The 27,877-nt window shown below is 36.8% G+C and overlaps 1 protein-coding gene across 1 annotated transcript in view; it reads right to left on the bottom strand.

The window, feature by feature from the left end:
• The window catches only part of FAM227B (family with sequence similarity 227 member B), a 250,165-nt gene that overhangs the window by 31,424 nt on the left and 190,864 nt on the right, over positions 1-27,877 (bottom strand). The window lies entirely within an intron of this gene.

Below are 27,877 nucleotides of genomic sequence, written 5' to 3'. Positions count from 1 at the left end.
TGGATCAAACCAAACGGTTAAGGTGCTAACAAAAAAGGATTCCCAGGAAGTCAGGCTTCCAGACTCATCACTTGGACTTTGAGATTCCTCTGATCTCTGCATCCTCCTTTCACTTCGCTCTACTTCTCTAAGATTCCCAGAAGGTATGTATGTATGTATGTATGTATGTATGTATGTATGTATGTATGTATGTGTGTCTCTGTGTGTGTGTGTGTGTGTGTGTGTGTATTGGGGTAGGGAGGTTACTGCTTTGTTCCTCTGTGGATTAAGCTGCTATTGTGACCTTCCTGACCACAGGCTGGGAAGAATAGGCAACAAAGTAGAGTTGGGGTTGGGAGTAATTTAAAATTAACCATAGTCTTGCAGATCTCACTTATGTGTACCTTTAGGCACACTTTCTTCCCTTGAAAGGAATAAATGGAGCTCAGAAATTTGACTTTCAGATATGGAATCTGACTGGGTTTTTATGTCATAGGTCCCCAAAATAGGAGTAGGTGCATGAGAGACACTAGGGTTCCCTAGACCCCCAGGAAGTACAAACCTCTGCTCTCATGTCACCACTTTCATGCTTACTCTCTCATTTAAAATTCCAGGGCTGTAAGATTTGGGGTACTTCCTCAGATATCTCTATCTCTATCTCTATTTCTCTATTTCTTACTAAACCCCGTTTCATTCAACCTCAAATTCTAACATTCGCAGCCATAGCATAAAGGTCAATTTAAAAAGCACCAGCCTAGAGATAAGGGTTCTTTTTGCTTTAATATACTATTGATAAGCTGCCTCAGGTTCAAGAGAGGTTGACGATCCCCAGCATCTGTTACCTTCCTCTTCTTATAGATTAACTTTATATAAAAAAAGATTAACTTCATATCATCTCTGATTGTGATACTACTGACAAAGTTACTTTATTACGGATATATGGCTTTTTTTGGCTTTAATGCACACACAATTAGGATTTATTAGTTGTTATTTTCCCCAAGGCAATCAGGGTTAAGTGACTTGCCCAGGGTCACATAGTTATTGTCAAGTGTCTGAGGATGGATTTGAACTCAGGTCTTCCTGACTCCAGGGCCAGTGCTTTATCCACTGTGCCATCTAGCTGCCTGATTTATTAGGTTCTAGATGCAGTGATAAGCTGGAAAGTTTCCAGAGAAGGGCAACCAGGATGGTAAAGGGCAGTGAGTTCATGACATGGGAGGATCAGTTGAAGGAACTGGGTATGTTTAATCTGAAAAAGTGAAGACTCTGGGAGTGGGGGACGGGATGTTGATATCTGTCTTCAAGTGTCTGAAGGCCTGTCATGTGTGGATGGGATTAGACTTGTGGTGTTTGGCCCCAAAGGACAGAATCAGGAGCAACCAATCAATCAACAGGCATTTATTAAATTCTTTCCATGCAGTAGGCACTGTGCTAGGTGCAGCGGATAGCAGTGGGTAGAAGCTGAAGAGGCAAATTTAGGTGTGGAGTCAGGAAAAAACTGACAGCTTCAGCTGTCCAAAAATGCAATGACCTGAGCTAAGAGTTGGTTGATTCCTCCTCCTAGGAAGACTGTGAGAGGATGCTGAATGATCACATGATGGGTATGTTATAGTGGAACTTCCTCTTGGGGACAGGTTAGATTATGTGAATTATTAAAATATAGATTACCATTGATTCATATAGCTAGTGTTGGAAGGAACCTTAGAACCTACTTAATTCAATCCATTCATTTTAGGGAAAAGGAAATAGAGGGTCACAGATGTTAAATAATCTTTAAGGTCACTTGGATAGTAAGCAAGAGGTGGGCTCTAAACCCAGGGGCTCTGACTCTGAAATATGCTGATGGAAGCTAATGGAAGACATTCATGTTTGTCTGTTAAGTCCACAATTAAAAAAAAAGGCTAGGGAAAAAACTCTAATGGAAGACCTAAAGGTCTTCCTGAAATAAAAAACATATAAAAAGTGAATCCAACAGATGCTTGTGACTAGGGTATACCCTGTGGGATTAAATTCCAAAAGAAAATGTTTTAGGCAAGATGACTGGGAGTGTAAATTATCCCAGAAACAGATTTATTTGGGAAGAGAATTCTTAGAACTAGATGCCCTTTGTAAAGCTAACACCAGGAGAGGACAATTAGGGCTTTGCCCTAGGGCACTGACTGTACTTCTTCCCAACCTCAGTATTCCAAGCTCATCATCTTTAGGCCACTTAGTGTGACTACAACAACTCCCTCACTTGGCCCTGGACCACCACCTCCAAAGTCTTGTCACCACATCCCTATTTCCCAGCTTTTGACTCCTCTTTACCACTGTATCTCTATTGGAGATTGGGGATTATTGCCTTTGTTTGTAGGTACAGGCTGGACTTTTCGGGGTTCAATTTTCTCATTCTCGCTGAGTGACTGCTCCTGGGCAGACTATTCTCTTTATCCACTCCCCCCCCCATCACATTTTAATTTTCTTTAGTTTCAAGAACTCTTAGTTATAGCTTTGCCCTCTTAAAAATGTATCTACAGAGGATCTACTTGGCTTTCCACTTGAGTATTTTAGCTAAAAGAAGAGTCCAAGAGTGTAAGAAACTACCCCAGGCTGATGAGGTCATGTAGTCAGTTTCCATAATACTTCCTTCCCATTCTCTTGCATAGTTCCTCAAAACCTTTCCTAGGTTTTGAACTACCATGTTGGCTGCTTCCATTACATGTAGTAAGTAGGGATGCTTTGATAACCTTCTAATGATGTAGTAATGAATGTAAGAAATCCTTCCCTTTGAGACAGTGGAAAATAATCAGAAGATCTCTAGATTTTGAATGAAAGGACCTGGCTTTAAATCTCAGTTCTGCTATTTACTATCTTTTTGACCTTGGGAAGTCAATTAGCCTATTTGGGCCCAAGCTTCCTCAGTCCTAAAATGAGAGATTTAGATGGGAATGATCTCTGAGGTCCCTCCTACCTCTAAATCTATGATCTTATGATCCTTAGTTCTCACACAAATGCTAGGTGTTTATGTTAGAACTTTTACTAGGAAAGAAAGCAAAAACATCAAAGAATATGAATTTTGTGTTTGTCTACATTTGAATCCAAGATCATATCAAATCTGGCCACAGGCATTTTGGCCAATAGGCTTTTTGGATTTAAATAGATCTCTTGGTTCATATTCCAGAATCCCAGTTCCAATCTCTGTTTTATCCTTCCTAGACTAATCATTACTCCTTAAAATTTAGCAGGTGATATCAGTGCTGTCACTTATTATTCTGACACCCAGTTCCTGTCTTCCTAGTTCAAGTTCGTGGATGCCACCAGTTCCCTTCCCTATCATTTACTCAACATTTCATAGACATTTATTAAGCATTCCCTGCATGAAAGGCACAGCATTAGACATTGGAGATACAAAGGTAAAATCAGAAACAGTCTCTGCCCTCAAGGATCTTAAATTCTCCTGTGTAATACAACAAATGAGTTGAGGTGGTAAAGAGCACAAATACCTGGGTGGTCTCAGGCAACGCTTCCTAAGGGAAGTAGTGGTACTTGAGATTAACCTAGAAGGAAGCCAAGGATTCTGAGAAACAGAGGCGAAGAGAGAATACATTCCAGATATAGAGCATAATTTACTGTAATAAAGCACAAGAAAAGGAGGTGGAATGACAAATTTGGGGAATAACTGGTAAGCTGCATGCTCCATTCATTTGTTCATTCATTCATTTATTCATTCATTAGCTCTACCACAATAGCACCATTTTCTTTTTTGCTGCTCAGCAGACTGCTCTTTTGAGTTCTGAATTGCCTAGCTTCTTATGGCCCCAAGTTCCTGTTCCAATTTGCTGGTTCCTAAATGGATGCTGCTTATGGCTCACAGTGTATTTACAATGTACACTGAAATGAACACATAGTTAATTCCCATTAAAGGGAGATGGGTTGTTCCTCTGTAGGCTCTTCCATGTTATATACACATGCTAAGTAGGATAGTCCCACAGAGTTTCAGGATGTTATTAGGGACTAATTCCATAAAAAGAAAACACATATGAAGTAACAAATTATGGGAATAATAGCATTGTGAGTAATAAACAGTAGGGTTTACAAAGAGTCCATAACAGATGAACTTCTTAATTGCATTCCCCCCCCCCTTTTAGGCAATTGGGGTTAAGTGACTTGCCCAGGGTCACGCAGCTAGTAAGTGTCAAGTGTTTGGTCTGAGACGGGATTTGAACTCCGGTCCTCTTGACTTCAGGGCCGGTGCTCTATCCACTGCGCCATCTAGCTGCCCCCCTTAATTGCATTTTAAAGGGTCAGAATCATAAAACTGGGTAAGAAAGACTGCAGTGTCAGAAATATTTTGATGTATGTTAACACAGTGTCTAATGAAATCTCATGAAAAATATTTTAAACTTGGTTAGTGTGAACTTTGCTATAAGTCTGAAAACTGATTAAAGGATAATAACATAATAGAAAATAGTTTGAAGACTATAACAGGATACAGTGACATAGATCTAGTCTTATTAATATCTTAATAATAGAACACTAGTTATAAATAGTAAATATGCAGGTGACCACTACTAAAATGCACTGGAAATTCTACAATGTCAAAACTTGTTCATTCTAGTCCTCCCATATTGCTTGCATCCCTCCACTCTTTCCATTCATGTAACCAACGCTTTAGTTTAGGCATAAAATATCAGAGTTGAGAGGGGCTCATACATGAACCAGAATCTTTTCTGTAACATCTCTGATAAAGAGTCATCCATTCTCTACTTAAAGACCTCCCATAATAAGGTATCCATTACCTCCTAAGGCAATTCATTTCACTTTTCAATAACTGTTATGAAATTTTCCTTACATTCAGTCTAAACCTAATACTCTGCAACTTTTAATCTTTGGTTATGGTTTTGCCTTCTGGGACCAGGCAGAATAAATCTAACTCATTATTAATAAAAATCTTCAAATATTTGAGGATAGCTATCTTATCCTCTTTGTCTTCTATTCTCCATTCCATCAACTGATCATCGCATTTTCAGTCATCTCATCATCTAGGGGTAAAAGAAAGCAAGAAAAAGTCTCCAAAAGGAAAGACTGAATATAATAACAAGAAGACATCCAGAACAAAAACTGATCTAAAAAAATTCAGAGTAGCTAATAAGTTCAATAAAATGAAAGAATATGTATATATTATTAAGAAAGAAGAGAAAAAGACAAATATAAGACTTGGAAGTTTGGAATGGTCAGTGGGAAATGTTAACAAATCAGTATATTCTCTGAAGAACAGAACAATCCACATGGAAGATAGAAATGCAAAGGTGAGAGATGAAATTATGAAACAAAATAAATAAAAGTATAACAAAAGGATTTGGGATTCTCACAAACAGATATGAGGATAGAGACTAGCAAGGCAATCTGAGTATTATTAGTATCCCAGAAATATATGAAAAACAGAGTCTAAAGTTTATATAAGAAAATATTCTATGATTTTCTTACGAGAAGTACAGCAAAAAAACCTCAAGATCCAGAATCCATCAAAAAGGAATTAAAAATTTAATTTACTCAAAAATATAGTAATTAGGCTTCAGAGCTTTAGTGACAAAGAAAGAATATTAAAAATATTAAGAAATAACATATCAGAAAGCTCCAACTGGAATTACCCAAGACATAATAGTTTTTAGGGAGTATACTCTGTAGTTTATGTTTGTCTGCTGTGTTAAAGCTTATTGGGGTGGGGTGGGGCACCACAGAGCCAAGATGGCAAAGTAAAAGCAGGGACTTGCTTGAGTTCTCCCCCAAACCCCTCTAAATACCTGTAAAAAACAACTCTAAACAAATTCTAGAGCAGCAGAACCCACAAAAAGACAGAGTGAAACAAATCTCTAGCTAAAGACAACCTGGATGGTTGATGGGAAAGGTCTGTTGTGCCTGGCTGGGAGAGGAGCACAGTTCAGCGTGGGCCACAGGGAACCTGGAGCAGGCCTCAGTGAACTGAATGATGGGCAACTGTGGCAGTTTCCAGACTTCTCAACCCACAAACACCAAAGACAATTTAGAAGGTGAGTAGGAAAGGTCTATCAAATCTGAGTGAGAGAGTAGCACAGTCCAGCCCCAGCCTTGGCATGATCCTGGGGTAGTGGTGGCAGTGGCTAGTTCCAGAGCTCTGGGCCCACAGATGGTGAGGGCATTGAGCAACTGATTAGAGGGGGATTGCAGGAATCTTTTTGCTGGCACTGAGGCAGGATTCTTTTGCTTTGCCCTGCTTGGATCTGCGTCACAGTCCTTGGTGGTGGTTCTGGGGTGAGGAGGAAAGCTGGTGTGGCAGAGCTTGTGGCAGAAAAGAGTGCTTGTGGTCACTCATTGACCAGAGCACAGGCCAGGAAAGGGAAAAACACCTCTCCTTTGATCATACCACCTTGGAAGAACTGAAAATTTACAGGTCCCTAGAAGTATCTCCCCTGAAGCTTAGGACAGTACACACCCTTTACACTGGAAGCAGAGCCCTTCCTTCACAAAGAGTTAAAAAGTCATGTAATTGGCTGGGAACATAAGCAAACAGTGGGAAAAAAAATCAGACTATAGAACCTTACTTAGGTGACAAGGACATACAATCAGAAGAAGACAACAAAGTCAAAGCTTCTACATCCAAAGCCTCCAAGAAAAAATATGAATCAGTCTCAGGCCATGAAAGAGCTCAAAAAAGATTTTGAAAGGTAAGAGAAATAGAGGAAAAGTTGGGAAGAGAAATGAGAGTGATGCAAGAAAATCATAAAAAATGAGTCAATAGCTTGCTAAAGGAGACCCAAAAAAATACTGAAGAAATAACACCTTAAAAAATAGCCTAACCCAAATGGCAAAAAGAGGTCCACAAAAAGCCAATGAGGAGAAGAATGCCTTAAAAAGCAGAATTGGCCAAATGGAAAAGGAGGTGTAAAAGCTCACTGAAGAAAATAATTTCTTTTTTTTTTCATTTTTTTCAATTAATTTATTTTGATTCATCAACAATCATTTCCACATGCTTTTGAGTTTAAAATTTTTCTCCCCCTTCCTCCCCACGATGGTACACAATCTGATATAGGCTGTATATATATATCCCTATTAAACATATTTTCAGATTAGTGATGTTGTAAGTAAGAATTAGAACCAATAGGAGGAACCACCAGAAAGAGGAAACAAAACTCAACAGGAGAAAAAAAAGCAAATAATATGATTTGATCTGCATTCAAATTCCATTGTTCTTTCTTTGGATGTGGATAGCATTTTCCATCATGAGGCCTTTGGAGATGTCTTAGATCTTTGTATTGCTGGGAAGGGTTAAGTTTATCAATCACACAATGAGGCTGTTATTGTGTACAACATTCTCTTGGTTCTGCTGACTTCACTCAGCATCAGACCATACAAGTCTTTCCAGGTTTTTCTGAAGTCAGTTCATCATTTCTTATAGCACAATAGTATTCCATTACATTCATATACCACAACTTGTTCAGCCATTCCCCAATGGATGGGCATCCTCTCAATTTCTAATTCTTTGCCACCACAAAAAGAGCTGCTATGAATATTTTTGTACATGTGGGTTCTTTTCCCCTTTGTATGATCTCTCTGGGATATAGCCCTAGAAGTGCTATTGCTGGGTCAAAGGGGAAAATAATTTCTTAAAAATTAGAATGGAGCAAATGGAGGCTAATGACACTATGACAAATCAAGAAATTATAAAACAAAACCAAAAAAATGAAAAAATAGAAGACAATGTGAAATATCCCATTGGAAAAACAACTGACCTGGAAAATAGATCTAGGAGAGATCATTTAAAAATTATTGGACTACCTGAAGACCATGATCAAAAAAAGAGCCTAGACATCATCTTTCAAGAAATTATCAAGGAAAACAAGGAACCAGAGGTAAAAATAGAAATTGAAAGAATCCACTGATCACCTCCTGAAAGAGATACCAAAAGGAAAACTTCAAAGAATATCATAGCCAAATTCCAGAGTTCCTAGGTCAAGGAAAAAATATTACAAGTGGACAGAAAGAAAAAATTCAAATATTGTGGAAACAGAATCAGGATAACACAAGATTTAGCAGCTTCTACATTAAGGGACTGGAGGGCTTGGAATATGATATTCCAGAGGTCAAAGGAGCTAGGATTAAAACCAAGAATCACCTAGCAATCACCAGCAAAACTGAGCATAATACTTCAGGGGAAAAAATGGATATTCAATGAAATAGAGGACTTTCAAGAATTCTTGATGAAAAGATCAGAGCTAAATAGAAAATTTGACTTTCAAATACAAGAGAAGTATGAAAAGGTAAATAAGGAAGAGAAATCATAAGAGACTTATTAAAGTTGAACTTTTCACATTCCTACATGGAAAGATGATATTTATAACTCATGAGATCTTTTTCAGGTAGTTGGAGGGTGTGTGTGTGTGTGTATGTGTATGTATATACATACATATATACATATATACACACAGACACAGGGCACAGGGTGAGTTGAAAAGGGATGATATCTAAAAAATAAAATTAAGGAATGAGAGAGGACTGTATTAGGAGAATGAGAAATGGAGAGAGAATGGCATAAACTATCTCATAAAAGAGGCAAGAAAAAGCTTTTGCAGTGGAGGGGGAGAGGGGAGAGGTGAAAGGGAATGAGTGGATATTACTCTCATCAGATTTGGCTTAAGGAGGGAATAACATACACACTCAATGGGGTATGGAAATCTATCTTACCTTATAGGAAAATGGAGGGGAAAGAGATAAGGGTGGGGGGGATGAAAGAAGGGAGGGCAGATTGGGGAAGGATCAGAAGCAAACATTTTTTAGGAGGTACAGGGTCAAAGTAGAGAATAGAATAAACAGGGGGGTGAGATAGGATGGAGGGAAATATAGTTAGTCTTTCACAACATGACTATTATAAAAGTGTTATTCATGACTACACATGTGTAACCTATATCAAATTGCTTGCCTTCTCAATGAGGGCGGGTGTGGAAGGAGAAAGGCAGAGAATTTGGAACTCAAAGTTTTAAAAACAATTGTTAAAAGTTGTTTTTTCATGCAATTGGGAAATAAGATATACGGGCAATGGGACATAGAAATCTATCCTGCCCTACAGGAAAATAGAAGGGGATAAGAGAATGGGGGAGTGATAGAAGGAAGGGCAGATTGGGGAGAAGGGCATTCAGAATGCACACTGTCTTGGAGTGGAGGGAGGGGAGAGATGGGGAGAAAATTTGGAACTCAAAATCTTGTGAAAGTGAATGTTAAAAACTAAAAATAAATAAATTAATAAAAAAACCTTATTGACTAAAAAACATTTAAATGATAGTAGAAAGTTCAAATTAGGCAAATGACAGCTGAATTGTCTACCTAGGACAGTACAAAAAGATATTTGATGGTAGGAAATATTTAGGGAACTTCATGGATGAGACATAACAGTAATTATTAATTAATTATATCCATTAAGTGAAATAACCAAAAGTGAATGAATCAATTACAAGCATTTATTAAGTGTCTACTGTGTACCAGATACTGTAGTGGGAGTTGGGACATAAATTCAAATAATAAAATTATAAATGCTTATTCAGATTTTAAAAAAAGAATCATGGAAGAAGAAAAAACTATTTCCTTTCTATCTAAAAAGAATGTACCACTCAGAATGGTAGCTCTTGACTGACAGGGTTAATCCTTGAAAGTTTTTCAATATTAATTCAATAATGAGTCAGTCAGCACCCAGGGCTCAGGCCCAGAGAACATTTAAAAGTGGCTTCCCCTTTCCCCACTCCAAACTGTCCAGTACAAAGGACAATTCCCTTGTAAGCACCACACTAACACTCAACATTTAATCATGTAACAGATTGGAGATTATATGACAACTAATGAAAAAGGCTCACACTTGAGATAGTCAAAAGGACTCTTCCCATAGGAGGACCCCATTTACTCTAGGCACTTATATAGTCAAACTAACTTTTAATGCCTCCTTGGGGTGGATATCCAACTCCACATATTTGGAGGGGGAGAAAAGACTTTAGAAGCATCAGAAATGTAGGGGAAGCCAGCTCCTCAACATGTCCCTGATTTCTAGCTTGCCTCCCTAGAGACTTCAGGGAATTTCTCATTGGGTGAGATCATGCTATCTCTCTTTGGTGAATGAAGATCTCATTTTAGCCCCATATAAAGAGCTCATTTAGGCTTGCACACTTTCTGATATATTCTAATTTCTAGAGCTCTGATTTCTATTTACTATTCCTTGGGAAAAAATGAATTTACTGGCTATTCCCTATTTGTGATGGTATTTTGTTGTAACTAGCATTTGGTGGAAAGAGGTCAAACTTGCGATTGTAGCTAAGGGTTGTTCTTCCTCATCCCGTTTTAAAGGGTAGTGACCAGGGAAGCTAGTGGCTTTTTGTTTTGAATCTAAAAAAGTATCCTAGACCAGCAATGTTTAGGGGACACAGGCAGATACAATTCCAGTCTGATATCCATTTCAAGGCTGGCTGAAAGAGCTCCCATTCCTGTCAGAGTTCTGGGGCTCGTCTACTGTCCTCCGTTGCTGGCTATTATGATGATTCTCTTTCCTCAGGGGCAGTGCAGACCTAAGAATATGTCTTAGAATATCCTCTTGTGAGCTGCTTTTAGACGACTCACATATACATACATGTATTACATGCAGTGCATCCCTTCTATGTGAGAGCATTTAGACTTGCTTGGGAGTCAAGCAGCCCTTTCCCTTGGGAGGTGCCACCTTTTCCCATGTCTCTCAGTATCAGCTCTCAGGCTGATCTCATTCAGGCTCCATTGGATCCCTCATCTCTAACCTGGCTCCCATTTAACTGCACCTTGATACTGCCATTAGTTATATTCTTTTCATATCACTCTAGTGCCAGGTCACACAATTTATGTTCACATATAATCAATATCCCTTACCCCGTTTAAATGATTTCCAGGCTCTCTGTGATCTAGCAGGGGTGGGGAAACCTGTGGTTTCAAGGCCACATGTTGTCCTCTAGGTCCTCTTAATAAGAGGATTTGTTCGGTAAAACTTGGACTTAGTCAAAAGGCCACACCCAAGGACCTAGAAGGCCACATGTGGCTTCAAGGAGAAGGTTCCCCACCCCCCATTAGGGTTTTCTCAATTGTACTTATCAACTCAAGGAGGAAATCACATCCTAATCATGATCTCATTTTAGTCTTGGCATTATCTTCACCAGCTCAGTCTCTCTCACCACAAATATCCAGCCAGAGGCCAAATCTTGTCATTTGTACCTCCACAACATCTCTATCTGATTCTTTCTCTACTCCCACAGCCATCATTGTAGTTCAGGCCCTTATCATCTCTGGCCTGGACTGCTCTCTCCTCCAATCTATCCTTCACATAGCTGCCAAAATGATTTCACTTATGTGGAGATCTGATCATGTCTCTCCATTACTCATTAAACTCCAGTGGCTCCTTATTCCTGCTAGTATCAAATATAAACTCCATTATTTGGCTTTTACAGACCCTCACAACTTGGCCCTTCCAATCATTCCATCCTCATTATATGTTACTTCCCATTCCTGCATTTTAAAGTCCAATAAACTGGCCTTCTGTCAGTTCCTTACACAGTTCCTTGTCTTTGCACTGGTTGTCACCCATACATGAAATGCATTCCCTCTTCACCACGTTTTTTTCAAAGTACTACTCAAGCATCACATTCTACAGAAACCTTTTCCTGATCCTCCCAACTGTTAGTACCCCTGCCCCTTACGTTTACCTATCTTGTATTTATTTTGTATATATTTATATATGTACATGCTATATCCCCAATAGAACATACACTTCTTAAGATCAGGGATTATTTCATTTTTTTGGTCTTCATTCCCCAGTGTCTAGCAAAATTCTTGATAATTCTGCCAACATAACTTTATATTTTGTAAATCATCTAATTATGGAAATCACAGGATTTAGAGTAAGAAGGCACTTTAGAGATAATTTTTAAAGTAAGGAAACTGAGACCTAGAAAGCTTTCTGACTGGGCCAAGGCTACATAATATTGTAGATCTGAGCTTTAGACCCAAATCCTCTGTATTTTCCCTGTGACATCACACTGCTTTTGTTTAATGATCATTCTTTTTAAGAGTCCAATTGATTCCAAGGGACTTTTGCCTTTAGGAATTTACAATTGAATATCTACTTGTCTGTATAGAACTTTATATGGTGTATTGAGCCTCATGTGCTTTCAACACATTTTCCTTAATGACAGAGGATGAGTCCATTCATCTTCCATTTAGCTCTTAAAGTTCCAACTTTTAACAAAGTAGTTTCCAATAATTTTTTTCTTTCATCAAAATATCTGCCTACACCAACTCCTCTCCTATAAACATTATCATGAATTTTATTATTTAAAAAAAAAATAATAGGGCAGAGCCAAGATGGCAGAGAGAAGCCAGGAAGTTGCCTGAGCCCTCCTCTGTTTCCCTCAGAAACGACATTAAATCAAGCCTCTAAAAGAATTCTGCACTGACAGAATCCACAAAAAGATGGAATGAAACAATTTTCCAGCCCAACATAACTTAGAAGGCCTTCAGGAAAAGTATGTCTCACTTGCAGAAAAGGGGAGTGCAGCCCATCACAGGCGGTGTCCAGACAAGCCAGTGGGAGGCTCTTAGCCACAGCACAGATTAGCAACTGAGGCCCCGCAGTTCTGGATCAGAAGGCTAGTGGCATAGCAGGCCAGCTGCGAGGCCTCCAGCCCCAGAACAGCAGGCAAATTGCCAGCTCTGGAACCCAGGGCACAACAGGTACAACTAAGCCTGGTCACCTTTGTGCAGTGGGCAAGCTACCAGCCCCCAAAGGCCCCAGCACACAAAGCCAGTGACCAGTCCCCCGACCCCCAGTGCAAGAAGCTTGCAACAGTGTCCTCTGTGCCCCAGGAGCAGAGCTCAACTTTTAAAAATTAGCAAAAACCATAAAGGAGCCCTGACCATAAAAATCTACTATAGCAACAAGAAAGATCCCAACACAAATGCAGAAGAGGACAATAATGTCAAAATGCCTACATGCAAAGTCTCAAAGGGAAATATAAATTGGTCACAAGTCCAAAAAGTCCTCTTGGAAGAACTTGAAAAAGGATTTAAGAAATCAAGTAAGAGAGGCAGAAGAAAAATTGGGAAAAGAAATGACAGCTGTGCAAGAGAATTATGAAAAAAGAGTCAATGGCTTGCAAAAAAAAAAAGAACAAAAATTAACTGAAGGAAACAGCTCCTTAAAAAAAAATAGAATTGGCCAAATGGAAAAAAAAAATCCACTGAAGAAAACAACTCCTTTAAAAGTAGAATTAGCGAAATGTAAAAGGAGGTACAAAAGCTAACTGAAGAAAATAATTTTTTAAAAATTATAATTGGGCAAGTGGAAGTTAATGACTCTATGAGACATCAAGAATCCATCAAACAAAAGCAAAAGAATGAAAAAAATAGAAGAAAATGCCAAGTACCTCATTGGAAAAAAAAATTGACTGGGAAAATAGATCCGGGAGAGATAATTTAAGAATTATTGGACTACCTGAAAACTATGATCAAAAAAGATCCTGGACAGCATCTTTCAAGAAATTATCAAGGAAAACTGCCCTGATATCCTAAAACCAGAGGGTTTTAGTCATTGAAAGAATATACTGGATCATTTCCTGAAAGAGATTCCAAAATGAAAACTCCCAAGGAATATTGTAGCCAAATTCCAGAACTGTCAGGTCAAGGAGAAAATACTTCAAGCAGCCAGAAAGAAACAATTCAAATATCAAGGAGGCACAGTCAGGATTACACAGGACTTAGCAACTTCTACATTAAAGAAATGGAAGACTTGGAATATGATATTCTGGAAGGCAAAAGCTTTACAACCAAGAACCAACTACCCAGCAAAATTGTGCATAATGTTTCAGGGGAGGAGATGGATATTCGATGAAATAGAGATTTTCCAAACTTTCCTGATTGGAAAAAAGTCCCCCCAAAACAGAGCTGAACAGAAGATTCAATCTTCAAATAAAAGACTCAAGAGAAGCATAAAAAGGTGAACAGGAAAGAAAAATAATAGTATTCAATAAGGTTAAACTGTCTACATATCTACATGGAAAGATGATGCTTGTAACTCTTAAGAACTGTATCTCTATTAGAATGGTTAGAAGGAGATACTTAGAGGATGTAGGTATAAATTGACTTTGAACTGATGATAAAATATTAATTGAGGTGAAAAAAAGGATTGTACTGGGAAAAGAGGAAAGGGGGAGGCAGAACAGGGTAAATTATATCACCTGAAGAGGCATGAAAGAGCTATTACAACAGAGGGAATGTAGGGAGGGAGGAGCATTGTTTGAACTTTAATCTCATTGGATTGGCTCAAAGAGAGAATACCATATACACTCAGTTGGGTAGAGAAATCTATCTTACCCTATAGGGAAGTAGGAGGGGAAAGGGGAAAGAAAAGAGGGGGGAGCTGATAGAAGGGAGGGCAGATTGAAGGAGGTGGTGGTCAGAAGCAAAACACTGGTGAGAAGGAACAGGGTGAAAGGAGAGAGAAAAGTATGAGAAAAAGGAAAAATAAGATGGAAGAAAATACATAGTTAGTAATCATAACTGTCAATGTGAATGGGATGAAATCTCCCATAAAATTAAAGTAAATAGCAGAGTGAATAAAAAACCATAATCCTACAATATGGTGTTTACAAGAAAGACATTTGAAGCAGAGAGACATACACAAAGTAAAGGTAAAAGGCTGGAGCAGAATAAATTAAGCTTCAGCCAAAAAAAAAAAAAGCAGGGGTGGCAATTCTGATCTCAGAGAAAACAAAAGCAAAAATAGATCTAATTAAAAGAGACAAGGAAGGAAACTACATCTTAGTAAAATGTGCCAAAGACAATGAAATAATATCAATACTAAACATATATGCACCAAGTGGCATAGCATCCAGATTCTTAGAGGAGAAGTTAAGTGAGTCATAGAAGAAATTGCCAGCAAAACTATACTTGTAGGGGACCTCAACCTACCCCTTTCAGAATTAAATAAATCTAACCACAAAGTAAACAAGAAAAAAGTTAAGGAGGTAAATAGAATTTCAGAAAAGTTAGATATGATAGACCTCTGGAGAAAATTGAATGGAGATAGAAAAGAATATACCTTTTTCTCAGCAGTACATGGCATTGGCACAAAAACTGGTCATGTATTAGGATATAAAAACCTCACGATCCAATGCAGAAAGGCAAAAATATTAAATGCATCATTTTAAAATCATGATGCAATAAAAATTACATGTAATAAAGCACCATGGAAAGAGAGATTAAAAATTAATTGGAAACTAAATCTAATCCAAAAGAATGAGTGGGTCAAACAACAAATCATAAGTTTATGGGACGTAGTCAAAGCAGGACTTAGCGGAAATTTTATATCTCTAAATGTTTATATGAATAAATTAGAGAAAGAGAAGATCAATGAATTGGGCATGCAATTAAAAAAGCTAGAAAGAGAATAAATTAAAAATCCCCAATTAAATACAAATTAGAAATCCTGAAAATCAAAGGAGAGATTAATAAAATTGAAAGTAAAAAAAAAACTATTGAACTAATAAATAAAACTGAGAACTGGTTTTATGAAAAAAAACCCAATAAAATAGATAAACCCTTGGCTAATTTGATTTAAAAAAAAAAAAGAAAACCAAATTACCAGTATGAAAAATGAGAAGAGTGAATTCACCAATAATGAAGAAGAAATTAAAGCAATAATTAGGAGCTATTTTGTCCAACTGTATGCCAGTAAATCTGATAATCTAAGTAAAATAGACAAATATTTAAAAAATATATAAATTGCCCAGACTAACAGAAGAAGAAATAAAATTTTAAATAACCCCATTTTAGAAAAAGAAATTGAACAAGCCATCAATGAACTCCCTAAGAAAAAATCTCCAGGGCCAGATGGATTTACAAGTGAATTCTACCATTTAAAGAACAATTAATTCCAATTATATAAACTATTTGGAAAAATAGGCAGAGTTCTACCAAATTCCTTTTATGACACAAATATGGTGCTGATACTTAAACCAGAATAAGCCAAAACAGAGAAGAAAAATTATAGACCAATTTTCCTAATGAATATTGATGCAAAAGTTTTAAATAAAATATTAGCAAAGAGATTACAGCAATCTACCATGAGAATAATATACTATGACCAGGTGGGATATAAACAAGGAATGCAGGGCTGGTTCAATATTAGGAAAACTATTAGCATAATTGACCATATCAATAACAAAACCAACAGAAATCATATGATTATCTCAGTAGATGCAGAAAAAGCTTTTGACAAAATACAGCACTTGTTCCTATTAAAGACACTGGAGAACATAGGAATAAATGGAGCTTTCCTTAAAATGATAAGATCTAAAACCATCAGCAAGCTTTATCTGTAATGAAGATAAGGTAGAAGAGTTCCCAATAAGATCAGAGTTGAAACAAAGATATCCATTATCACCACTATTATTCAATGTTGTACTAGAAATGTTAGTTTTAGCAATAAGAGAAGAAAAATAAATTGAAGGAATTAGAATAGGCAATGAGGAAAGAAAACTATCACTCTTAGAGAATCAACTAAAAAACTGCTGGAAATAATTAACAACATCAGCAAAGTTGCAGGATATAAAATAAACCCACATAAATCATCAGCATTTCTATATATTACCAACAAAACTCAGCAAGAAGAGGTAGAATGAAAAATTCCATTTAAAATAACTGTAGATAGTATAAAATATTTGGGAATTTACTTTCCAAGACAAACCCAGGAACTATATGAACACAATTACAAAACACTTTTCACACAAAGTCAGATCTAAATAATTGGAAAAATATTAATTGCTCATGGGTAGGCTGAGCTAATATAATGAAAATGACAATTCTACCTAAATAAATTTACTTATTCAGTGCAATACCAATCGAACTACCAAAAAGTTATTTTTATGGAGCTAGAAAAAAATGACAAAATTCATCTGGAAGAACAAAAGGTCAAGACTATCAAGAGAATTAATCAAAAAAAAATGCAAAGGAAGGTAGCCTAGCCATATTAGATCTAAAACTATAAAATAAAGCAGCAATCATCAAAACTATTTGGCAGTGGATAGGAAACAGAGTGGTAGATCAATGGAATAGATTAGGTACACAACATATGGTACTAAATGATTATAGTAATGTATTGTTTGATAAACTCAAAGACTCCAGCTTCTGGAATAAGAACTCACTATTTGACAAAAAACTGCTGGGAAAACTGGAAAATAATGTGGTGGAAACTAGGCATAGACCAACATCTCATACTGTATACCAAGATAAGGTCAATACGGGTACCTGATTTGGACATAAAGAGTGATACCATAAACAAATTAGGAGGGCAGAGAATAGTTTATCTGTCAGATTTATGAAGAGAAGAATTTATGACCAAACAAGAGATAGAGAACATTATAAAATGTAAAATGAAATAATTTTGATTACATTAAATTAAAAAGTTTTTGCACAAACAAAACCAATGCAACCAAGATTAGAAGGAATGTAAAAAGTTAGGAAACAATTTTCACAGCCAGTGTTTCTGATAAAGGCCTCATTTCTCAAATACATAGAGAGAACTGAGTCAAATTTATAGGAATATAAGTCATTCCCCAATTGATAATTAGTCAAAAGATATGAACAGGCAGTTTCCAGATAAAGAAATCAAAGCTATCTATAATCATATGAAAAAATGCTCTAAATCACTATTGATCAGAGAAATGCAAATTAAAACAACTCTGAGATACTATAGCACACCTATCAGACTGGCTAATATGACAGAAAAGGAAAATGATAAATTTTGGAACAGATGTGGGAAAATTGAGACATTAATGCATTGTTGGTGGAGTTGTGAACTGATCCAACCATTCTGGAAAGCAATTTGGAACTATACCGAAAGGGCTGTAAACTTGTGCATACCCTTTGATCCAGCAATACCAGCTACTAGGTCTCTATCTCAAAGAGATCATACAATGAGAAAAGGACCCACATGTACAAGAATATTTATAGCAGCTCTTTTTGAAGAGGTAAAGAATTGGAAATTGAGGGGATGGCCATCAGTTGGGGAATGGCTGAACAACTTGTGGTTTATGAATGTAATGGAATACTATTGTGCTATAAGAAATAATGAGCAGGCAGATTTCAGAAAAAACTGGAAAGACTTGCATGAACTGATGCTGAGTGAAGTGAGCAGAACCAGGAGAACATTGTACACAGTAATAGCAACACTGTGTGATGATCAACTATTGATAGACTTAGCTCTTCTCAGCAATATAGTGATTCAAGACAATTCTGAAAGATTCATGATGGAAAATGCTATCCAAATCCAGAGAAAGAATTGATGGAGTCTGAATGAGGATCCAAGAATACTATTTTTACCTTTTTTTTTAAACTTTTCTCTTTTGTTCTGTTTCTTCTTTCACAACATGACTAATGTGGAAATATACTTACATGATTGCACATGTATAACCTATATCAGATTACTTGCCATCTTGGGGGGGGTGGGAGGGAAAGAAAATTTGAAACTCAAAATCTTGTAAAAAATGAATGTTAAAAATGATCTTCATATGTAATTGGAAAAAAATACTATTTACCAAAAAAATTTTTTTTTAATAAAAAAAACACTACTCAGACATCAACTTTTTCAAGTTATTGAATTTTTTTTTTTTGTGGATAAAAATTGGATAAAAGTTTAAAAGTACCAGAAGTTGCATCGTTGTAGAAAATTATTTTAGTATTGTTAGTACTCTATAATATGAAGTTGCTCCCAGAAGAATACTGATTAGAATAGGAACCAGATGTGTTTTTCAAGACCAGACTGAAAAAGTCTAGAAAGATAAACAAGTAGAGAATTAATATAAATATGTCCTAAGGGGATTTTGTGGGCATGTTGGAGAATGTGTGTGTTCAGGGTAGAAGAAGAGACAGACAGAGAGATAGAGATACAGAGAAAGAGACAAGCAGAAAGACTGAAATAAGGGGAAAGAAAAGAGAAAAATAGAAAGGTAGAAGGGGAAAGACAGAGAATAGAGCATAAAAAAACCCAAAACCTTCAGAACTCAGAATAGAACAAAATCATCTAAATATTTGGGAACCCTAAAGAAATATCTCAATTCAACTGCTTTTGTAAATCAAGTTGTTTTTCTACTTAAAAGGAACATGTTAAAGTAAGAAAAAATTTTGGATAGGGTGAAAATGACTTTTTTTGCTTAGACCTAAGGTGTTTTATACATTCTCCCATCCCATTTTTTAAAAAGAATAATATAATAATGCTTTTGATTCTTTTTGGTTAATTCCTAGTTTTAAGATGCTAGGAATAATGTATATTTATTACTACCATATTTCAATTATTTATGAAGCATCCCAAGTGTCAGGGAGCAGTAAGGGAATAAAGAAGGATAAAGGAAAGACAAGAGTACATTATTTTATTACTATTAAATTGCTTTTTTGATTGCCCTTTGAGTTGAGAACTAAACGTTTCCTGCCTTTCATTCATTTATACATGGTAAGGGAAAGCAAACATGAATGCTCCAATGTAACTATTGTTTTTTATCTTCTTGTAAATAAATGTAGGTGGGCATCCTTCCCAAAGTCTTATTCATTGTGGTATGGGAGTTACCCTGAGTTCCTGAAAGCTTGTTAGTGAAGCATAAACTCTAACAGGTTCCACTGTGCTGCAAAGGATTTGAGTACAGCCTTGGCAACACACCATAGTTGCTTTTAAAGTAGGTATGGAGGTAGGTATGGCGAAGCTAGTTATGGAAAAGGCTAAATGCTTGGTAATGAATTCTTTGGTCAGGCAATCTATGAAACAAAGAAAAAAGGTGGCCTCTTCTTCAGTGTTTGTCCTTCATTCCCGAAGAAGACCATGACATCAGGAAGGTGGTGCCATGACTTGCAAGTGAATTTGATTTAAATGAGGGAGGGCTGTGCAAAGTCACCAGTCTTACTTTTTCTTCCAGAGCCATCTGGATCCAATGGCAAGATATAGATCAGGATGACTGGAGATGGCCCCAGTGACTGTGATAGTGTATCAGGAAAGACAATACTACCTTAGCTTAGTTTTAGCATGCATATGTATTAGTATTCTCCAAACACATCCTAGAGTAAGGGGAATGTGGAATGTGACCAATCAAATTAAGACAATTACTAAATTCCAGTGGTGCTGATGGTAGTGTGTTTATTGGAAGTTTAGAGACAAGTTGAGGACAAACTACACACAAGGAAAGGGAGTTTCAGTTCTCAACAAGGGAATTCATGAGGACTTCATGAAAGGAGAAAAGAACTTCTGATAACTAGGAGTTGTGGCATCCCTTTTGCCACATGTAATCTCCAAGTTCGATTTCCTCACAGATCCCACATGTCATTGCAGGAGAATGTATTCTTTGACTTTTGGGGGAATTTTAAGAAACTTGAAAAAACCCCACCTATTAAATATCCTTTTGAAAAAAAAAAACAAATTAGTACAGGCTTTCTAATTAATGGAGAGAACACCACATAGGGACTAGCAAACAGCAATATAAGAGCACTCCTCCTCCAACCCTTTAGGGTTACCTTTAGAACCCTAAGAGGAGAAGTCACTCAGCCAGTCAACAAGCATTCATTAAGTGCTTACTACTGTCCAAGGACCTAACATGTTAATACCAGTGGGAAGTGAGCCGATGGGGGTGCTACATTATAGTTCAGTTTAAAATATATATATAAATATATATATATATATATACACACACACACACACACACACACACACACACAAAGAAAGAGAAAGAGAGAAAGAGAGAAAGAGAGAGAGAAAGAGAGAAAGAGAGAGAGAGAGAGAGAGAGAGAGAGAGAGAGAGAGAGAGAGAGAGAGAGAGAGAGAGAGGTTTTCCTCTTAAGTCCAAATTCATTAAATTCTACTTTTTTTATGGCTTCTTAGATGCCTAGGATTGAGAACCAAAGTGACATTTACAAGATGTCATTGAAATTGACTAACTGAAAAGCAGAAAATTTATCTACATTACATCAAATAGCTGGGATGACTGACTTCTCTTCCCTCCTCCCCAGTTTACACTTGTTTTGGTATTGTATAGGCATAAACCTAGTTTTCAATACAATTTGTGTATTGTTAGGGCTGCTATAGTGTTTTAATTTGCATACAAATGTTTCTGATATTTAAAATATTTATATTATTTCATTCTTTTAGAAATAATTGTGAGATTAACATTTCTAAATAGGAATCCCCCCCCCCAATACTTAACTAAAATTACATGTGAAATATATATTATTTCGTTAGGGATAAGAACTCTTGGTGTATTATAGTACTGCCTGAGGTCAATGACTTATTTTGTACCAGAGGTTGGATTTCGGCTCAGTTCCTGATTCCAAATGAGAACTCTATTCACTAAGCCATGCTGTCTATATAATAAGAGCACAAGGACAAAAGGAAAAAAAACCCAACAAAACCAAACCAAAAGCTTTCATTTAGATAATAAGAAAGAGAAGAAGAAAAAAATACATTTCTTCTCTGCTTTCAACCATAATTTTATTTTTTCCTTTTTAGTTTTTCAGTGATTTGAAAGCACTGTTATTAGATCTTAAAGTATGTTTTTGAAAAAAAAATACAACAGTGGAACCTATTACTGCAATTGGGGAATATGACAATTTTAGACTTTTATTGAAGGTAATTATACTTCCAGCTAAACAAGGACTCAGAGTCGGACTCTGCACATCTTTTGCACTAATGAGACAATGGAAATACTTATGGAGGCACATAGGAAGAGTGGGAAGAGGGAATTTTGAACTGAGGTTTGGACATCTCCAAATGGGGAAATGTCCCAAATACCATGCTGTGGTTATGGCTCTGGGACTGTCTGCAGCAATGTTTTGAAAATGGTCCTACTGTGTTGTGTTTGCCAAAAACTATTTTTTGAAAGAAAAACAAGGATATGCAAAACAGAGTATTTTTAAACTTATCCACAAATAACATAGCTAGAGCAACATTTTAAAAAATCCTATTTTAATATTCTTTTAAAATTTTTTTTTTGAGGCAATTGGTGTTGTGACCTACCTAGAGTCACACAGCTAGTGTCAAGTGTCTGAGGTCGTATTTGAACTCAGGTCCTCCTGACTCCAGGGCTGGGGCTCTATTCACTGTGCCACCTAGCGGCCTCTCAATATCCTTTTAAGAAGAGATTCAATCTCCACTCCTAAATTTTAGTAGTAATTTAATCCTTAGTAGTAATTAAATTGGGATGATCTTTCCAGATTCCTGCTTTTCAGAGGCAGAGGCACAGATCTATGTGGTCTGGGATAGATTGATTCTGAAGTGACATCATCACGTGATCCTGACACCTAGAAATGAAGAACCTCCAACCTTTCAATTATTTGGTCTTTGAATGACTAGCTGAGCAATTAAAGGATATAGTGAAACTCAAATGGACTGAGAACTGTTGATGAATGAGATCTTACTATATATTAAAATTTAAAGCAACGATTACTGTTATTATTACTGCTTTTAACTACTTTTTTTTACTCCTCCTCCTTCCCTTCTCAAGGAGCTTATGTTCTATTGGCCAAGATAACATGTACACATTGAAGGGTGTATAACAAATACACAGACTATAAACTGAACAAATAAAAATGAATTTAATTTAGTTAAATACAAGGCAGTTAGAGAGAGAAAGCACTTGCAATTGGGAGGATCAGGAAGGATGATATAAAGGTGGTGCTTTAGCTGTTTCTTGAAGGAAATGAGAGATCTTATGAAATAGAGGTAAGAGAAGAGGTAATTCCAGGTATGGTGAAGGATTGCTAGGAAGGAGATGGTATCTCACATGATAAATACAGAACAGGTTAGTTTGGCTAGACTGTAGAGTGTAGGAAAGGGAACAACTTAGAATGAGGTAGACACCTCATTAGGTTGTGAAAGACTTTAAAAGGCTAATAGAAGAGGTTATATTTTAGTCTAGAGGCAAAGGGGAGTCAGTCACTGGAACTTACTGAGAAGGGAGTGACATAGTTAAATCCACATTTAAGGAAGATCACTGGCCCCTGGGAATGTGGTTGCCAAGTAGAACATGTCATTTGTGCCTTTTCTTCCCTCTGACACATACTTAATTAAATTATATGAACTTTAAAAATGTTCATTTGTGGCACATATATACTTTAGTACCTGGGAACTGAATCAAACTGTTAGACATTATTATGTTGATGTGAATAATTAGGTTTCCAGGACTTCTTTAAACGTGTTTTTCTGGTCCGAGTAGTGATGAAGTAAGTACTTTGTAATTCTTAAAGCATCATATAAATGTGACCTATTAAGTCAACTACTACTATTATTAAGCCCAATTCTACAAATGATTTTAGAATTAACCAATAATCAATTAATTAGAGGCAGTGTGGTATAGTGGAAACAAGCATAGACCTTGGGGTGAGGAGACCCAGATCTCACTCCTGGCTCTGACACTTATTAGTTATGTGACCTGGGTCATCACTTAATCTTTCTGAGTCTCAATTTCCTCATTTGTGAAACAGATATAATAAAAGCACTTTTAATCTCTATCTCACAGACTGGTTACAAAGAAAGCATTTGCAAACCCTAAAATGTTACATAAAACTGAGTTACTACTGATAATTATTTCATACTTAAGAAACATAGATATTTCGAATTAACAGATAATTTTTTTTTAAAAAGGACTTATTTGGAATATGCTTTTGTCACATTTTTGAAAAGTCACTTGCCTGAACAATCCTACAATAGGAAAATGCCTAGCAAAATGTGTGACAAACCATCTCCCATTTCCCAAGGCTAGTTAAACTATTTCCCATTTCCTATCTTTACAAATTACTTGATGCATTCCAAGGGATTTAAAAACGTCAGGCTGGCCTAAGATTTCCAGGAATTACCATTGAGGTACCTGGAACTCTCAAGCGAACAAGCATTTGTTAAGTGTTTGCTATGTGTCAGGCCTTACACTGAGCTGTAGGGATGTAAAGAAATGCAAAAACAGTCCCTGCCCTTAAGGATTTTGTAGTCTAATGGGGGAGACGACATGCAAACAACTCTGTATATGCAGCGGAAAAGGATAAAAGGAAGGCAATCTTAGATGGTATTAGCACTTTTCTCTCCCTACTTCAGTCCAAAGTGATCTCCCAAGTGCTGGTCTGACTATCTAACTATCATATGCTTAAGCTCAGTGGTGGTTAGTTGTTTTTCAGTCGTGTCTGACTCTTCATGACCCCATTTGGGGTTTTCTTGGCAAAGACACTGGAGTGGTTTGCCATTCCTCAGCCTTTACAGATGAGGAAACTGAACTGAGGCAAGCAAGGTTAAGTGACTTGCCCACGATCATACAGCTAGTAAGTGTCCAAGGCCAGATTTGAACTCAGGAAGATGAGCCTTCCTCATACTAGACCAGGCACTGTATCCACTGTACCACCTACCTGTGCCAACTTAAGCCTAGTGGCTTCCTATTACACCTGAGATCAAGTATAAAATCCTCTGTTTGCCTTTTAAATCTCTTCCCTCCTTGGTCCCTTCCTAATTTTCCTGTCTTTTTATACTTTACTTACTTCCCCTACATACTCCAGCATCCAGTGTCGCTGGACTCCTTGCTATTCCTTATACTGGAAACCATCTCTCAATGCTTCTGCCTTTTCCCTAGCTGTCCTGCACGCCTGGAGTGTTATCTTCCTTCCAACTATCTTTGCCTTTTAACTTCCCTGCCTATCTTGGAGCCTGTTCAAATCCTACTTTCTGCAAGAGGCCTTTCTTGATCCTCCCGAAAGAGGAATGCAGGAACTGCCTTCTGTTCCCCGAGTCCCTCAGACAGGGAAATGATTCACATTGGCAGCAGGACATTCCTGGTCCTGGACCCAAACCCCAGGGGCTCAGGCTGTAGTAAAATGCACGTTAAAAGATGACATACTTCCTGGGTAAGCTTTCTAGATCCTCTCCTCCTTCCTTGTTTTCCTTAATTTTATATATCTATATGTATATATTTATATAGATATGCACACACATATATATTCCATATATACATATATGTAAATATGTGTGTATCTATCTACATCTATATACATCCCTATTTTATTTCTTTGTATTTTTATTCCCTAAATAGCCTATCCCACAGCCAGCACTTGAATGATTGTTGATATACAAAGGGGCTGTTAATTGATGACTAGTGTTTACTGGAACTACCAAATTGGCACTTACTGTCTATACCTTGTGGCATCTAGTCTACATGACTATTTCAAGATATGTTTGTGTCAGAGTAACCTAAGATTGTTAAGTTTAGTGGTAGTAACTTAACCTCTTTTAAAATAAATGCGATGGAACAGGAAGTCATATGAGAGCATCTTTAGGCATGTTTACGACTCTGTAAAACCTACGACAATTTTGTCTTTTACTGAGATGAACTTAAGAGTGGGAAAGAGCCTGAGAAATTACCTAGTCCAACCTTGTATTTCACAGATGAGAAAACTGAGGCTCAGAGGTTAAGTGACTTACCCAAGGTCTGGCAATTGATAAGTGAGAGATCTAGGATTACAATCTGGTGTCTTCTTAAGCCAATATACTTTCCATTATATCACATAACTTCTATTTATTTTCCCTAAATTATAGCTTTGAAACTGCAGAATTACCCTCTTAAGAGCCTGACTCTGGGAGTTTTTAGGCAGGTAAGACTAATGTGAAAAGTGTTATTGTTTAAAAACTATAACAAAATAAGACTCAATCATCTAAAAATTCCTGGTCAATGGCACTAGTCAGCATCAATACAGGGTATCCCATGAATCTTCATGCAGTTTAAAGCTGTGAAAGCATTTTAGCTTAAGCTTTCATGGATTAAAATTGCAATAAGATTTATGAGAGGCCCTGCCTTTATTGCTAAACAAAACTCTTCCTACCAAAGATACTCGCCTCCTTTCTTAGAAAAGTGAATATTCCTCTTCTGCATCTTTATGACTCCTACTACCAGCTTTCTCCTTCACCTTGGACTTTAGGTTCCCATTCCTAGAGCTTCAAAAACCACCCCTCCAAGCAGGGGTGGAAGGTTGGAAAGGCCTGAGGTAGAAATTTTACATATACTAAAGATCTACCCTCTAATTTCAGATGGTTTAGACAAGTAGTCACTTGTAAGCATCTCAGACTGTGAAGAATGAAAAAATGGTAAAAAAAAAAAACCCAAAACAAAAAACAGCTTGGTTTAGATTGGATACTGGAAATAGCACAGTGGAATAGGAAGAACACGAGGTTGGGGTGGGGGAGGGTCAGAGGATGTGGGTTCAAATTCTAACTCTGAAACATAACGGCTGTATGACATTAGGTAAGTTTCTAGAGTTACTGTGGGATCCACTGAGATAATGAGTTATAATGCTTTGTAAATCATAAAACCCTATATAAATGAGTTACTATTATACCATTTTTATATAATGTAACTTTTTTAATGGAGCAGAGAAGGAAAATGAGGCATTTTTTGACAAGATAAGGTTGAACCTTAATAGGTGGCTTTAAGGAAAAACAGCATAGAAAAAGAAGAGACCAATATTGTTTCTCCATTAATTTATTTTCTTTCACAATCTTTCTCTTTGGCACTAATTATGCCTATTTAGTTTAGAGGACTCAGTGGTTTCTGTGGAGAAATGCTCTAATTCACCATAGTTGTGAAGAGAAATGAATTAACAGCCTTTTGATCAATTCAATTTATCAAGGATTTATTGCGGGCCTGTTTTGCACCCAGTACTTTGCTAGTTGCTATGGGGGGGGGAATCTGCAGAAATATAGGAAATGGTGCTGGCCTTCAACGAGTTCATTAGGAAATCACATTTTGACTCTATGTTCTTTAGACTGAAACTTTTCAGTTGCGTATCTTCCATCTTTTTGTTCACAGCTTCTCTTCTCTGTTACCCATCTTTAAGTCCATGTCCTTCTTTACTCCTAAATGTAACGGAGTATAGTGGATTTAAGGGTTGAGCTTGGAGTCCCGGGTCTTGGGTTCACATCCTACCTCATATATTTATCAGTTTTGTGGCCACAGGCAAATTATTTAGGACTGTGGAGTGAAAGGGTCTTTTAAAGTATTCTAGCTCTATACCTCATTTGACAGATGAAGAAGCTGAGGGATGCTCAAGGAATTTAAAAGGTTTTCCTGAGGTCAGACAAGTGGTAGCTGGTAGAATGGAGATCGCACTTAGAATGAGTTGTGTGAAGTTGGTTCTTCTAAATGATTTGTAGTAGAGTAAGTAGATTGACAGCAGTGGTGAAAAGATTTTTTATGATAGCATTATTTCTAAATGTCAAGAATTGGAAACAACCTAAAAGCCCAACAAAGGGGAATGGTTAAATAAATTGTGGTAGATGAATATAATGGAATATTACAATATAATTAAGATAGGCAAATATGAGAAATATAAAAAATATGGAAAGACCTTTAGGAAATAATGCAAAGTGAAGAAACCACTGAACCAGAAGAATACAGAATACTGTAACTATGACCATATAAGAGGAAAAGTTAATTTGGAATGAATGGACAAACAAAGAATCCAAATGGTGACTGAGAGGGAGTGACTGGGAAGTTGTTATGACGTTTTCTGTGTGGAAATTTATTCACTTAAAAGTAAATAGTTGCAAAGCAAGTTTAATTGGCTGCACTGATGTGTAATATTAAGTTCATAATAAATCATTTTTAAAATGTACTCCAGGTCTTCCTGAGAAACAGTTATTATCACTTCAATAAAATAATTTGACTGTTAAGATGTACGTTATGTTCAAATATAAATCCTGTTTTTTTTAAAGGAAAAAAATAGTAGTGAGATATTATGGCATGTTAGAGCCAGAAGAGGCCTCAGACCAATTAAAGAGTAGGGTCAAAGAACAAATCGTAGAAACAATTTTGATATAAAA

This window comes from Phascolarctos cinereus, unplaced genomic scaffold (genome assembly GCF_003287225.1).
Source record: "Phascolarctos cinereus isolate Bilbo 61053 unplaced genomic scaffold, phaCin_HiC Scaffold_3;HRSCAF=262, whole genome shotgun sequence".
Classification (NCBI taxonomy): domain Eukaryota; kingdom Metazoa; phylum Chordata; class Mammalia; order Diprotodontia; family Phascolarctidae; genus Phascolarctos; species Phascolarctos cinereus.
This window is presented reverse-complemented; position numbering and strand designations above follow the sequence as displayed.